The sequence below is a fragment of the Coregonus clupeaformis genome, chromosome 17 (assembly GCF_020615455.1).
Source record: "Coregonus clupeaformis isolate EN_2021a chromosome 17, ASM2061545v1, whole genome shotgun sequence".
In the NCBI taxonomy this organism is placed as follows: domain Eukaryota; kingdom Metazoa; phylum Chordata; class Actinopteri; order Salmoniformes; family Salmonidae; genus Coregonus; species Coregonus clupeaformis.
Window position 1 is genome coordinate 15,569,777 of NC_059208.1, and position 13,177 is coordinate 15,582,953.

The window sequence follows — 13,177 nt, forward strand, 5'->3', positions numbered from 1 at the left end:
CGTTATGGAAATGGGGGTGGTGAAATGTGAATTGGGACCAGTCCCAGACAAGTGACAATGAACCCATACATCAAAACGTAGCTATGAAGCGCTACTTTATAACCTCCTATGTTTTTTTGTGTGTCTCTGAAAACATTTGAATGACAGAGCTTGAGGAATACCCTTCACAAAGAGCAAATATAACACAGCAGTTTTTTCGCGGGCTTCACTAAAAGGGCCGTAACGTTACCACAGAGTTGAACGTTCTTAGCACGGCACTTGCTTTACATTTGGGCATAGCATCCATTGTTTGTCACGACACCCAACACCCAACCATGACACTTCACCTAGCAGTATATGGCCAGGGTGCAGTTTTGGCACTTGGTTGAGCTGGCAAGCTTCTATCTCCTCAGGACTCACCGTAGAAGCAGTAACAGCTAGTTCACTCTCCTCTGGACTCCGACTGGTGCAGTTGCGTTGGGTGTCCAGTCTTGCTATAGCGCCAAGACAAGATAGGCTTATAGCCATGTGAAGAGCGCCCTCTTCAGGACAAATAATTAAATGCAAAGAAATATGTCCATTTCTATTAACTGCTTTTTTCCAGCGCGTTTTCTCCTCCTCTTATATCGGTCCTATTCGGTGGATTAAATGCCAATAGAAAAAGGCTAATATTGGCCGATAATATTGGTCAACCGATAAAATTGGTTGGGCTCTAATCCCAAACAGAAGCCATGGATTACAGGCAACATCCGCAATGAGCTAAAGGCTAGAGCTGAAGCTTTCAAGGAGCGGGACACCAACTCGGACGCTTATAAGAAATCTCTCAGGCGAACCACTGAACCATGCATGAGCACCGGCTGTTCCGGAAGACTGTGTGATCACGCTCTGAGTAGCAGGTGCGAGTAAGACCTTTAAAACAGGTTAACATTCACATGGCTACAGGGCAAGACGGATTACCAGGACGTGTACTCGGAGCATGCACTGACCAGCTGGTAAGTGCATTCACCTCTCCCTGACCCAGTCTGTAATACCTACGTTTCAAGCAGACCACAGGTAACCTGTCTAAATGACTATCGGTCCATAGCACTCACATCTGGAGCCATGAAATGATTTGAAAGGCTGGTCACTGCTCACATGAACACCATCATCCCAGACACCCTGGACCCACTCTAATTCACAAACCACCCCAACAGATCCACAGATGATGCAATCTCTATTGCGCTCCACACTGCCCTTTCCCACCTGGACAAAAGGAACACCTACGTGAGAATGCTGTTAATTGACTACAGCTCAGCGTTTAACACCATAGTGCCCTCGAAGCTCATCACTAAGCTCAGGACCCTGGGACTGAACATCTCCCTCTGAAACTGGATCCTGGACTTCCTGACGGGCAGCCCCCAGATGGTGAGGGTAGGCAACATCCGCCATGCTGATCCTCAACACGGGGGCCCCTCAAGGGTGCGTGTTTAGTCCACTCCTGTACTCCCTGTTCACCCACGAGTCCAACACCATCATTATGTTTGCCGACGACACAACGATGAGGTCAGAGACCTGGCAGTGTGGTGCCAGGACAACAACCTCTCCCTCAACATCAGTAAGACAAAGGAGCTGATCGTGGACTACAGGAAACGACGGGGCTGTAGTGGAGCGGGTTGAGGCCCAGTAGATCACTGGGGCCGAGCTCCCTGCCATCCAGGACCTCTATACCAGGCGGCGTCAGAGGAAGGGCCAAAACATTTTCAGACTCCAGCCACCCAAGCCACAGATGGTTCTCTCTGCTACCGCATGGCAAGCGGTACCAATGCACCAAGTCTGGACCCTGAGAAGCTTCTATCACCAAGCCATAAGACTGCTAACCAAGACTGCTAAATCGCTAATCAAACGGCTATCCGGACTACCTGCATTAACCTTTTTTTACTAACTCTCTTGCACATACTATGCACACACACACATTGGACTCAAAACACACTTTCATCACATACGGTGCTGCTAGTCTACATGTACAGTACATAGCTACCTCAATGACCTGCTACCCTTGCACATCCACTCAGTACTGCTACTCCCTGTATATATCCATGTTATTACCTGCTACCCCTGCACATCCACTCAGTACTGCTACTCCCTGTATATATCCATGTTATTACCTGCTACCCCTGTACATCCACTCAGTACTGCTACTCCCTGTATATATCCATGTTATTACCTGCTACCCCTGCACATCCACTCAGTACTGCTACTCCCTGTATATATCCATGTTATAACCTGCTACCCCTGCACATCCACTCAGTACTGCTACTCCCTGTATATATCCATGTTATTACCTGCTACCCCTGCACATCCACTCAGTACTGCTACTCCCTGTATATATCCATGTTATTACCTGCTACCCCTGCACATCCACTCAGTACTGCTACTCCCTGTATATATCCATGTTATTACCTGCTACCCCTGTACATCCACTCAGTACTGCTACGCCCTGTATATATCCATGTTATTACCTGCTACCCCTGTACATCCACTCAGTACTGCTACTCCCTGTATATATCCATGTTATTACCTGCTACCCCTGCACATCCACTCAGTACTGCTACTCCCTGTATATATCCATGTTATTACCTGCTACCCCTGTACATCCACTCAGTACTGCTACGCCCTGTATATATCCATGTTATTACCTGCTACCCCTGTACATCCACTCAGTACTGCTACTCCCTGTATATATCCATGTTATTACCTCGTACCCCTGCACATCCACTCAGTACTGCTACTCCCTGTATATATCCATGTTATTACCTGCTACCCCTGTACATCCACTCAGTACTGCTACTCCCTGTATATATCCATGTTATTACCTCGTACCCCTGCACATCCACTCAGTACTGCTACGCCCTGTATATATCCATGTTATTACCTGCTACCCCTGTACATCCACTCAGTACTGCTACGCCCTGTATATATCCATGTTATTACCTGCTACCCCTGCACATCCACTCAGTACTGCTACTCCCTGTATATATATCCATGTTATTACCTGCTACCCCTGTACATCCACTCAGTACTGCTACTCCCTGTATATATCCATGTTTTTTTTACTCTTTATCTTTATATGTTATTCACGGAGTAACTATTTATATTTTACCTCATCTTTTAACTCTGCATTGTTGAAAATGGACCCATAAGTATTTCACTGTTAATCTACACCTGCTGTTTACAGGTGAAGCATGTGAAAATTTGAATTTGAGTTGATTTGAGATAACAGCCATCTAACCAGGCAGGCAGCACTGTGCTGGCTTGGACACATTTAGAGCTGTTTAATGACAAACAGCCAGGCAGATAAACTTGCAGCAGCTTGCTTGGGCCCTAGCACCCCTATATAAAGAACCTGTTTAATCTCAACACATCATGGTTAGGAGATTAAGTGAGTATTTTACACACTGAGCTGTGAAGTGCTGCCCTGTCCTCTTATGCCCAGGTGTAAACCAAAAGGGACAGCAGAGATGGCTGGAATAAGGCAGCTTTGTCAAAAAACCCACATGCAGTTGCATTTTCCTCTGAAACTACTGTCAGACAAAAATCAGGATTTTTTTTTTTGAAAAAATAAAATGCTATCCAATCATGCTGTTTATATGCCAAACGGAGCACAGTGATTTTATATTTGCATTTCCATTGCATCTTCAATTAGGCGGAGCCAATTTTATAGGGCCCTACAACTGTAGCCTGCTGACTGTTCAAAACTGACAACATTTACATTTTAGTCATCAGGCAAATGCTCGAATCCAGAGTGACTTACAGTAGTGATGCATACATTCACTTTTTTTTTCCTTTTTTATACTGGTCCATACTGAGATTGTGCAATGGTATTATTTTTTTGCCTACAAAACAATCAATGTAAACATGAATATTGTCCAGTTAAAATGTAATTAATTGTATATGGAGGAGGTGTGTGACACTAAAGACTTGTGTGGAGCAGAATCAACAACCTCTGTGAGAAGGTGTTAAAGTTCACTGTTATGTAAATGCCAGCTGAATAGTACCCGGAGCCATGGCACAGTGAGACACGGGTGCCAGCCTGCGGAAATGGAAACAGAAAAGTCTAAGCCTTTTGGGTAAAACACTGGGGTAAATTCTCAAAGGAAATGCACCAACTGTAAGGAATTTGGGCTTTTCCGAACAGTCAGTCAGACACCATCTTCTCCCTAAGACGTTTTCCACAGAGCTGGCTGAATAACAGAATGTCAGTCGCCCAGTTTCTCCTGCTTAACAAACACATAGATAACAGATGCCCCCAATCATACACTGGCGCTGAACTGAAGGCTATCAAACTCTTCTTCTAGAAACCTTATGTACTTAGTACCAAGGGAAGGATTTCCTCATGTGTAATCGAAAATGGCGCCGACAGAGGGGGCTGCCTTGCTTCTAGCTCTTAGGGAACTTTGCATTATTTTGTTTATGTATTATTTCTTACGTTATTAGGCCAGATTTTCCTTGTGTAATTACATACAGCCGGGAAGAACTATTGGATATCAGAGCGGCGGTATCTCACCAGCACTACCAGCATTACGATCAGGAATACGACTTTCCCGAAGCGGATCCTTTGTTCGCACCCCCCAGGGCAATTGAACTGATTCCAGAGGCCGACCCAAAACAATGGCGGCAGAGGAGAGGTACTCGGAGCGGTATACTAGTCTGATTTAGGAAGCGTGCACACCACCCACCGCTTCCGAGTATATTACTCGCTAATGTTCAGTCTCTGGATAATAAAGTTGACGAGCTCAGGGCGAGGGTTTCTATCCAGAGAGACATCAGGGATTGTAACATACAGTGAGGGAAAAAAGTATTTGATCCCCTGATGGTTTTGTATGTTTTCCCACTGACAAAGAAATGATCAGTCTATAATTTTAATGGTAGGTTTATTTGAACAGTGAGAGACAGAATAACAAAAAAATCCAGAAAAACGCATGTAAAAATTTTTATAAATTGATTTGCATTTAATGAAGGAAATAAGTATTTGACCCCCTCTCAATCAGAAAGATTTCTGGCTCCCAGGTGTCTTTTATACAGGTAACGAGCTGAGATTAGGAGCACACTCTTAAAGGGAGTGCTCCTAATCTCAGCTTGTTACCTGTATAAAAGACACCTGTCCACAGAAGCAATCAATCAATCAGATTCCAAACTCTCCACCATGGCCAAGACCAAAGAGCTCTCCAAGGATGTCAGGGACAAGATTGTAGACCTACACAAGGCTGGAATGGGCTACAAGACCATCGCCAAGCAGCTTGGTGAGAAGGTGACAACAGTTAGTGCGATTATTCACAAATAGAAGAAACACAAAAGACTGTCAATCTCCCTCGGCCTGGGGCTCCATGCAAGATCTCACCTTGTGGAGTTGCAATGATCATGAGAACGGTGAGGAATCAGCCCAGAACTACACGGGAGGATCTTGTCAATGATCTCAAGGCAGCTGGGACCATAGTCACCAAGAAAACAATTGGTAACACACTACGCCGTGAAGGACTGAAATCCTGCAGCGCCCACAAGGTCCCCCTGCTCAAGAAAGCACATATACAGGCCCGTCTGAAGTTTGCCAATGAACATCTGAATGATTCAGAGGAGAACTGGGTGAAAGTGTTGTGGTCAGATGAGACCAAAATGGAGCTCTTTGGCATCAACTCAACTCGCCGTGTTTGGAGGAGGAGGAATGCTGCCTATGACCCCAAGAACACCATCCCCACCGTCAAACATGGAGGTGGAAACATTATGCTTTGGGGGTGTTTTTCTGCTAAGGGAACAGGACAACTTCACCGCATCAAAGGGACGATGGACGGGGCCATGTACCGTCAAATCTTGGGTGAGAACCTCCTTCCCTCAGCCAGGACATTGAAAATGGGTCGTGGATGGGTATTCTAGCATGACAATGACCGAAAACACACGGCCAAGGCAACAAAGGAGTGGCTCAAGAAGAAGCACATTAAGGTCCTGGAGAGGCCAGTCTCCAGACCTTAATCCCATAAAAAATCTGTGGAGGGAGCTGAAGGTTTGAGTTGCCAAACATCAGCCTCGAAAGCTTAATGACTTGGAGAAGATCTGCAAAGAGGAGTGGGACAAAATCCCTCCTGAGATGTGTGCAAACCTGGTGGCCAACTACAAGAAATGTCTGACCTCTGTGATTGCCAACAAGGGTTTTGCCACCAAGTACTAAGTTATGTTTTGCAGAGGGGTCAAATACTTATTTCCCTCATTAAAATGCAAATCAATTTATAACATTTTTGACATGCGTTTTTCTGGATTTTGTTGTTGTTATTCTGTCTCTCACTGTTCAAATAAACCTACCATTAAAATTATGACTGATCATGTCTTTGTTAGTGGGCAAACGTACAAAATCAGCAGGGGATCAAATACTTTTTTCACGGAAACAAGGCTCTCTCGGGATATACTCTCCGAGTCGGTCCAGCCAGTTGGGTTCTCAGTTCATCACGAAGACAGGAATAAATATCTCTCCGGGAAGCAGAAGGGCGGAGGTGTATGTTTTATGATTAACGACTCATGGTGTAGTTGTGATAACATACAGGAACTCAAGTCCTTTTGTTCACCACACCTAGAATACCTCACAATCAAATGCCGACCATATTATCTCTGAAGAGAATTTTCTTTGGTTATAACACGACAGCCCTCAAGGAACTACACTGGACTTTATGCAAACCAGAAACCACATATCCTGAGGCTGCATTTATTGTAGGTGGGGATTTTAACAAAGCAAATTTGAGGAAAAGGCTGCCTAAATTCTATCAACACATCGACTGTAGTACTCGTGCTGCTAAAACACTCGACCATTGCTACTCCAACTTCTAGGATGCCTACAAGGTTCTCCCCCGCCCTCCTTTCGGCAAATCTGACCACAACTCCATTTTGCTCCTCCCTTCCTATAGGCAGAAACTCAAAACAGGAAGTACCCGTGCTAAGGACTATTCAATGCTGGTCTGACCAATCGGAATCCACGCTTCAAGATTGTTTAGATCACGCGGACTGGGACATGTTCCCGGGTAGCTTCAGAGAATAATAGACGTATATACTGATACGGTGACTGAGTTTATCAGGAAGTGTATAGGAGATGTTGTACCCACTGTGACTATTAAAACCTACCCTAACCAGAAACCGTGGTTAGATGGCAGCATTCTCGCAAAACTGAAAGCGCGTAACACCGCATTTAACCATGGTAAGGTGACTGGAAATATGGCAGAATACAAAAAACTGTGTAGTTATTCCCTCCGTCGGCAATCAAACAGGCAAAATGTCAATACAGAGACAAAGTGGAGTCGCAATTCAACGGCTCAGACATGAGCCGTATGTGGCAGGGTTTACAGACAATCACGGACTACAAAAGGACAAAACAGCCACGTCGGACACCGACGTCTCGCCTCCGGACAAGCTAAACACCTTCATCGCCCGCTTTGAGGATAATACAGTGCCACCGAAGCAGCCCGCTACCAAGGCTCTCCTTCTCCGTGGCCGACGTGAGTAAGACATTTAAGCGTATTAACCCTCGCAAGGCTACCGGCCCAGATGGCATCCCTAGCCGCATCCTCAGAGCATGCGCAGACCAGCTGGCTGGTGTGTTTACGGACATATTCAATCTCTCCCAATCCCAGTCTGCTGTCCCCACATGCTTCAAGAGGGCCACCATTGTCCCTGTACCCAAGAAAGCAAAGGTAACTGAACTAAATGACTATCGCCCCGTAGCACTCACTTCTGTCATCATGAAGTGCTTTGAGAGACAAGTCAAGGATCATTTTACATTTACATCATTTAGCAGACACTCATATCCAGAGCGACTTATCACCTCTACCTTACCTAACACCCTAGACCCACTTCAATTTGCTTACTGCCCCCAATAGATCCACAGGCGATGCAATCGCCATCACACTGCCCTATCCCATCTGGACAAGAGGAATACCTATGTAAGAATGCTGTTCATTGACTATAGCTCAGCATTCAACACCATAGTACCCTCCAAGCTCATCATTAAGCTTGAGGCCCTGGGTCTGAACCCCGCCCTGTGCAACTAGGTCCTGGACTTCCTGACGGGCAGCCCCCAGGTGGTGAAGGTAGGAAACAACACCTCCACTTCGCTGATCCTCAACACTGGGGCCCCACAAGGGTGCGTGCTCAGACCCCTCCAGGAACTCTCTGTTCACCCATGACTGCATGGCCAAGCACGCCACCAACTCAATCATCAAGTTTGCAGACGACGCAACAGTAGTAGGCTTGATTACCAACAATGATGAGACAGCCTATAGGGAAGAGGTGAGGGCTTTGGGAGTGTGTTGCCAGGGCAATCATCTCTCACTCAACAAAACAAAGGAGATGATTGTGGACTTCAGGAAACAGCAGGGGGAGCACACTCCTGTCCACATTGACTGGACCGCTGTGGAGCAGGTGGAAAGCTTAAGTTCCTCTGCATACACATCACTGACGATCTGAAATGGTCCACCCACACAGACAGTGTGGTGAAGAAGGCGCAACAGCGCCTCTTCAACCTCAGGAGGCTGAAGAAATTTGGCTTGGCACCTAAAATCCTCAAACTTTTACTGATGCAAAATTGAGAACATCCTGTCGGGCTGTATCACCGCCTGGTATGGCAACTGCACTGCCCGCAATCGCAGGGCTCTCCAGAGGGTGGTGCGGTCTGCCCAACGCATCTCCGGGGGCAAACTACCTGCCCTCCAGGACACCTACAGCACCCGATGTCACAGGAAGGCCAAAAAGATCATCAAGGACAACAACCACCCGAGCCACTGCCTGTACACCCCGCTATCATCCAGAAGGCAAGGTCCGTACACGTGCATCAAAGCTGGGACCAAGAGTCTGAAAAACAGTTTCCATCTCAAGGCCATCAGACTGTTAAATAGCCTTCACTAGCACATTAGAGGCTGCTGCCTATATACATAGATTAGAAATCACTGGCCACTTTAATAAATGGAACACTAGTCACTTTAATAACGTTTACATATCTTGCATTACTCATCTCATATGTACAGTTGAAGTCGGAAGTTTACATACAACTTAGCAATACATTTAAACTCAGTTTTTCATCATTCCTGACATTTAATCCTAGTAAAAATTGTGTGTCTTAGGTCAGTTAGGATCACCACTTTATTTTAAGAATGTAAAATGTCAGAATAATAGTAGAGAGAATTATTTATTTCAGCTTTTATTTCCTTCATCACATTCCCAGTGGGTCAGAAGTTTACATGCACTCAATTAGTATTTGGTAGCATTGCCTTTAAATTGTTTAACTTGGGTCAAATGTTTCGGGTAGCCTTCCACAAGCTTCCCACAATAAAGTTGGGTGAATTTTGGCCCATTCCTCCTGACAGAGCTGGTGTAACTGAGTCAGGTTAGTAGGCCTCCTTGCTCGCACACGCTTTTTCAGTTCTACCCACATATTTTTTATAGGATTGAGGTCAGGGCTTTGTGATGACCACTCCAATACTTTGACTTTGTTGTCCATAACCCATTTTGCCACAACTTTGGAAGTATGCTTGGGGTCATTGTCCATTTGGAAGACCCATTTGCGACCAAGCTTTAACTTCCTGACTGATGTCTTGAGATGTTGCTTCAATATATCCACATAATTTTCCTTCCTCATGATGCCATCTATTTTGTGAAGTGCACCAGTTCCTCCTGCAGCAAAGCACCCCCACAGCATGATGCTGCCACCCCTGTGCTTCATGGTTGGGATGATGTTCTTCGTCTTGTAAGCAACCCCCTTTTTCCTCCAAACATAACGATGGTCATTATAGACAAACATTTCTATTTTTGTTTCATCAGACCAGAGGACATTTCTCAAAAAAGTACCATCTTTGTCCCCATGTGCAGTTGCAAACCGTAGTCTGGCTTTTTTATGGCGGTTTTGGAGCAGTGGCTTCTTCCTTGCTGAGCGGCCTTTCAGGTTATGTCGATATAGGACTCGTTTTACTGTGGATATAGATACTTTTGTACCTGTTTCCTCCAGCATCTTCACAAGGTCCTTTGCTGTTGTTCTGGGATTTATTTGCACTTTTCGCACCAAAGTACGTTCATCTCTAGGAGACAGAACGCGTCTCCTTCTGAGCAGTATGACGGCTGCGTGGTCCCATGGTGTTTATACTTGCGTACTATTGTTTGTACAGAGGAATGTGGTACCTTCAGGCGATTGGAAATTGCTCCCAAGGATGAACCAGACTTGTGGAGGTCTACAATTTTTTTGAGGTCTTGGCTGACTTATTTTGATTTTCCCATGATGTCAAGCAAAGAGGCACTGAGTTTGAAGGTAGGCCTTGAAATACATCCACAGGTACACCTCCAGTTGACTCAAATGATGTCAATTAGCCTATCAGAACCTTCTAAAGCCATGACATCCTTTTCTGGAATGTTCCAAGCTGTTTAAAGGCACAGTCAACTTCTGACCCACTGGAATTATATATATATATATATATATATGCCATTTAGCAGACGCTTTTATCCAAAGCGACTTACAGTCGTGCGTGCATACATTTTTGTGTATGGGTGGTCCCGGGGATCGAACCCACTACCTTGGCGTTACAAGCGCCGTGCTCTACCAGCTGAGCTACAGAGGACCACGAATTATAAGTGAAATAATCTGTCTGTAAACAATTGTTGGAAAAATTACTTGTGTCATGCACAAAGTAGATGTCCTAACCGACTTACCAAAACTATAGTTTGTTAACAAGAAATGTGTGGAGTGGTTGAAAAACGAGTTTTAATGACTCCAACCTAAGTGTATGTAAACTTCTGACTTCAACTGTATATACTGTATCTTTGTCTATGCCACTCAGACATTGCTCGTCCATATATTGATATATTCTCAATTCCTTTGCTTTACTTAGATTTGTGTGTATTGGGTATATGATGTGACGTTGTCAGATATTACTTGTTAGATATTACTGCACTGTCGGAGCTAGAAACACAAGCATTTCACTACAACCGCAATCACATCTGCTAAACACGTGTATGTGACCAATACAATTTTATTTTATTTGAGATACAGTATCCCTGCTCTCAGTCTGTGTAAAGAAAAACAAACAGTAAAGTGATAAGGGTTGTCAAACAAAAGAGCCAGAAAACACAGTTCATGTGATAATTACAGGATTAACAGTTGAACTAAGCTCACGGGGCATTTATAAGTTATACTCTTCAAGAATCAATGGGTATATATCATTAATTTATAAGTCCAAAAATTGATGTAGTAACTTCAGATTGCCCCTGTAGCTCAGTTGGTAGAGCATGGCGCTTGCAACGCCAGGGTTGTGGGTTCGTTTCCCACGGGGGGCCAGTATGAAAATGTATGCACTCACTAACTGTAAGTTGCTCTGGATAAGAGCGTCTGCTAAATGACTAAAATGTAAAATAATAATTGCCAGCAATTACAAAATACAGGGTTTAGGACAGGGCTCTAGGCTGACCTTTTTTTTTACAAGGAGCACGTGCATGCCTAAGTGGAAAATAAATGTAGGAGCACAATGAAAAATATTTAATTGAGCGCTGGAGCTCCTAAATTTTAAATCCAGGTGGCACCGCAAAATATTTAGGAGCATTTGCGAGTAAAATGGTGGCACTGTAGAGCCCTGGTGGAGGAGGAATAATGGTCTGGGGCTGTTTTTCATGGTCCGGGCTAGGCCCCTTAGTTCCAGTGAAGGGAAATCTTAACGTTACAGCATACAATGACATTCTAGACGATTCTGTGCTTCCAACTTTGTGGCAACAGTTTTGGGAAGGCCCTTTCCTGTTTCAGCGTGACAATGCCCCCGTGCACAAAGCGAGGTCCATACAGAAATGGTTTGTCGAGATCGGTGTGGAATAACTTGACTGGCCTGCACAGAGCCCTGACCTCAACCCCTGAACTGGTACACGACTGCGAGCCAGGCCTAATCGTCCAACATCAGTGCCCGACCTCACTAATGCTCTTGTGGCTGAATGGATGCAAGTCCCTGCAGCAATGTTCCAACATCTAGTGGAAAGCCTTCCCAGAAAAGTGGAGGCTGTTATAGCAGTAAAAGGGGGGGACCACCTCCATATTAATGCCCATGATTTTAGGATGAGATGTCCACATACTTTTGGCGATGTAGTGTAGTTAGCTTCTATAAATGGGTTAGATACCACCCACATGAGGGCGAAAGCTAGCATGGCGGAATACAAGTGCTAGTACAAACATACTGTTACAGGGACGAACTCACCGGCCAAGAACACAGGGAAATTAGTGGATGCAACGTCCGTTCACCTTTGACATCAATGTAATGAAACAGGCAGGGAGTGCGGCTCGAACCCTCAACCTTCTGGTCCGAAGCCCAGCGCGCCATCAACTGTGCCCCCAAAACATGCTAGAGTGGCAGAGTTAAAAACCATAGTCGCAACAATTACAACAATTATTAACTGGCCGATTTTCTTTCTAGGGACACAGCATATGCCCCCCAAAATGGTATTACTGTAGAGTCATGCCAATCGCTTGATTCATAACAATTTAAATCCACCGTCTGACCAAAGATTTCTATAACTAACCCCAATGAAGATACAAATAGGGTATTGATGGTTGTGTTGCATATCTGTAAAATGTAAACACTGTCGCTGCGAGAGGCAGACAGAGCAGAATCCGCCAGATGGATGTTTAGCTAGCTAGCTACGTTAGCAACTGGATGGAATGTTCAGAACGACAGCTAGCCTAGAAACGCCTTCAAGTGTTGTTAACGTACCGTTTACCAACTGTAATGCCGTTTGTCCTGGTCAACACAACAACGTTCTTTCTTGTCAACAAGCCCCCGAGAAATCCTTCTTGATATACTTTTTTCTGTCTTCCACCTCGTCCGTCGGTCCCACCTTCTTCCGCTCTGTGCTGATCAAAAGACTTCTCGCTTCGTTGTTCAGGCTCGCGTCGCGTTCTCTTCCAAACACAAAGTTCAAATCTTCTCGCGAGATCTCGACCAGTCTCGTAAAGTATGGAGGATGGCATTACGAGATGTTGACTTTCATATGAAAAAGTAAGTAATACCCTTTACATCAATCATGCAAAGTCCTATACAAGCTAACTTTGTAATAGTCATGGTCATTTTAAATACACACAGTGTTAGTGCCATTTACACAGAACGATCCAGAATTCCTCTATGTTACAGTCTACAAAATAGTCATTTCATTGCACCTACCATGG

The 13,177-nt window shown here is 44.9% G+C and overlaps 1 protein-coding gene across 1 annotated transcript in view; it reads right to left on the reverse strand.

Annotated features, from left to right (window-relative positions):
- The window catches only part of LOC121585961 (E3 ubiquitin-protein ligase RNF19A), an 86,682-nt gene extending 73,779 nt beyond the window's left edge, over positions 1-12,903 (reverse strand). Inside the window, 1 exon segment of the mRNA XM_045226118.1 lies at positions 12,726-12,903. The gene's annotated coding sequence lies outside the window, so the exon portion shown is untranslated.
- Between the last annotated feature and the right edge of the window lie 274 nt (positions 12,904-13,177).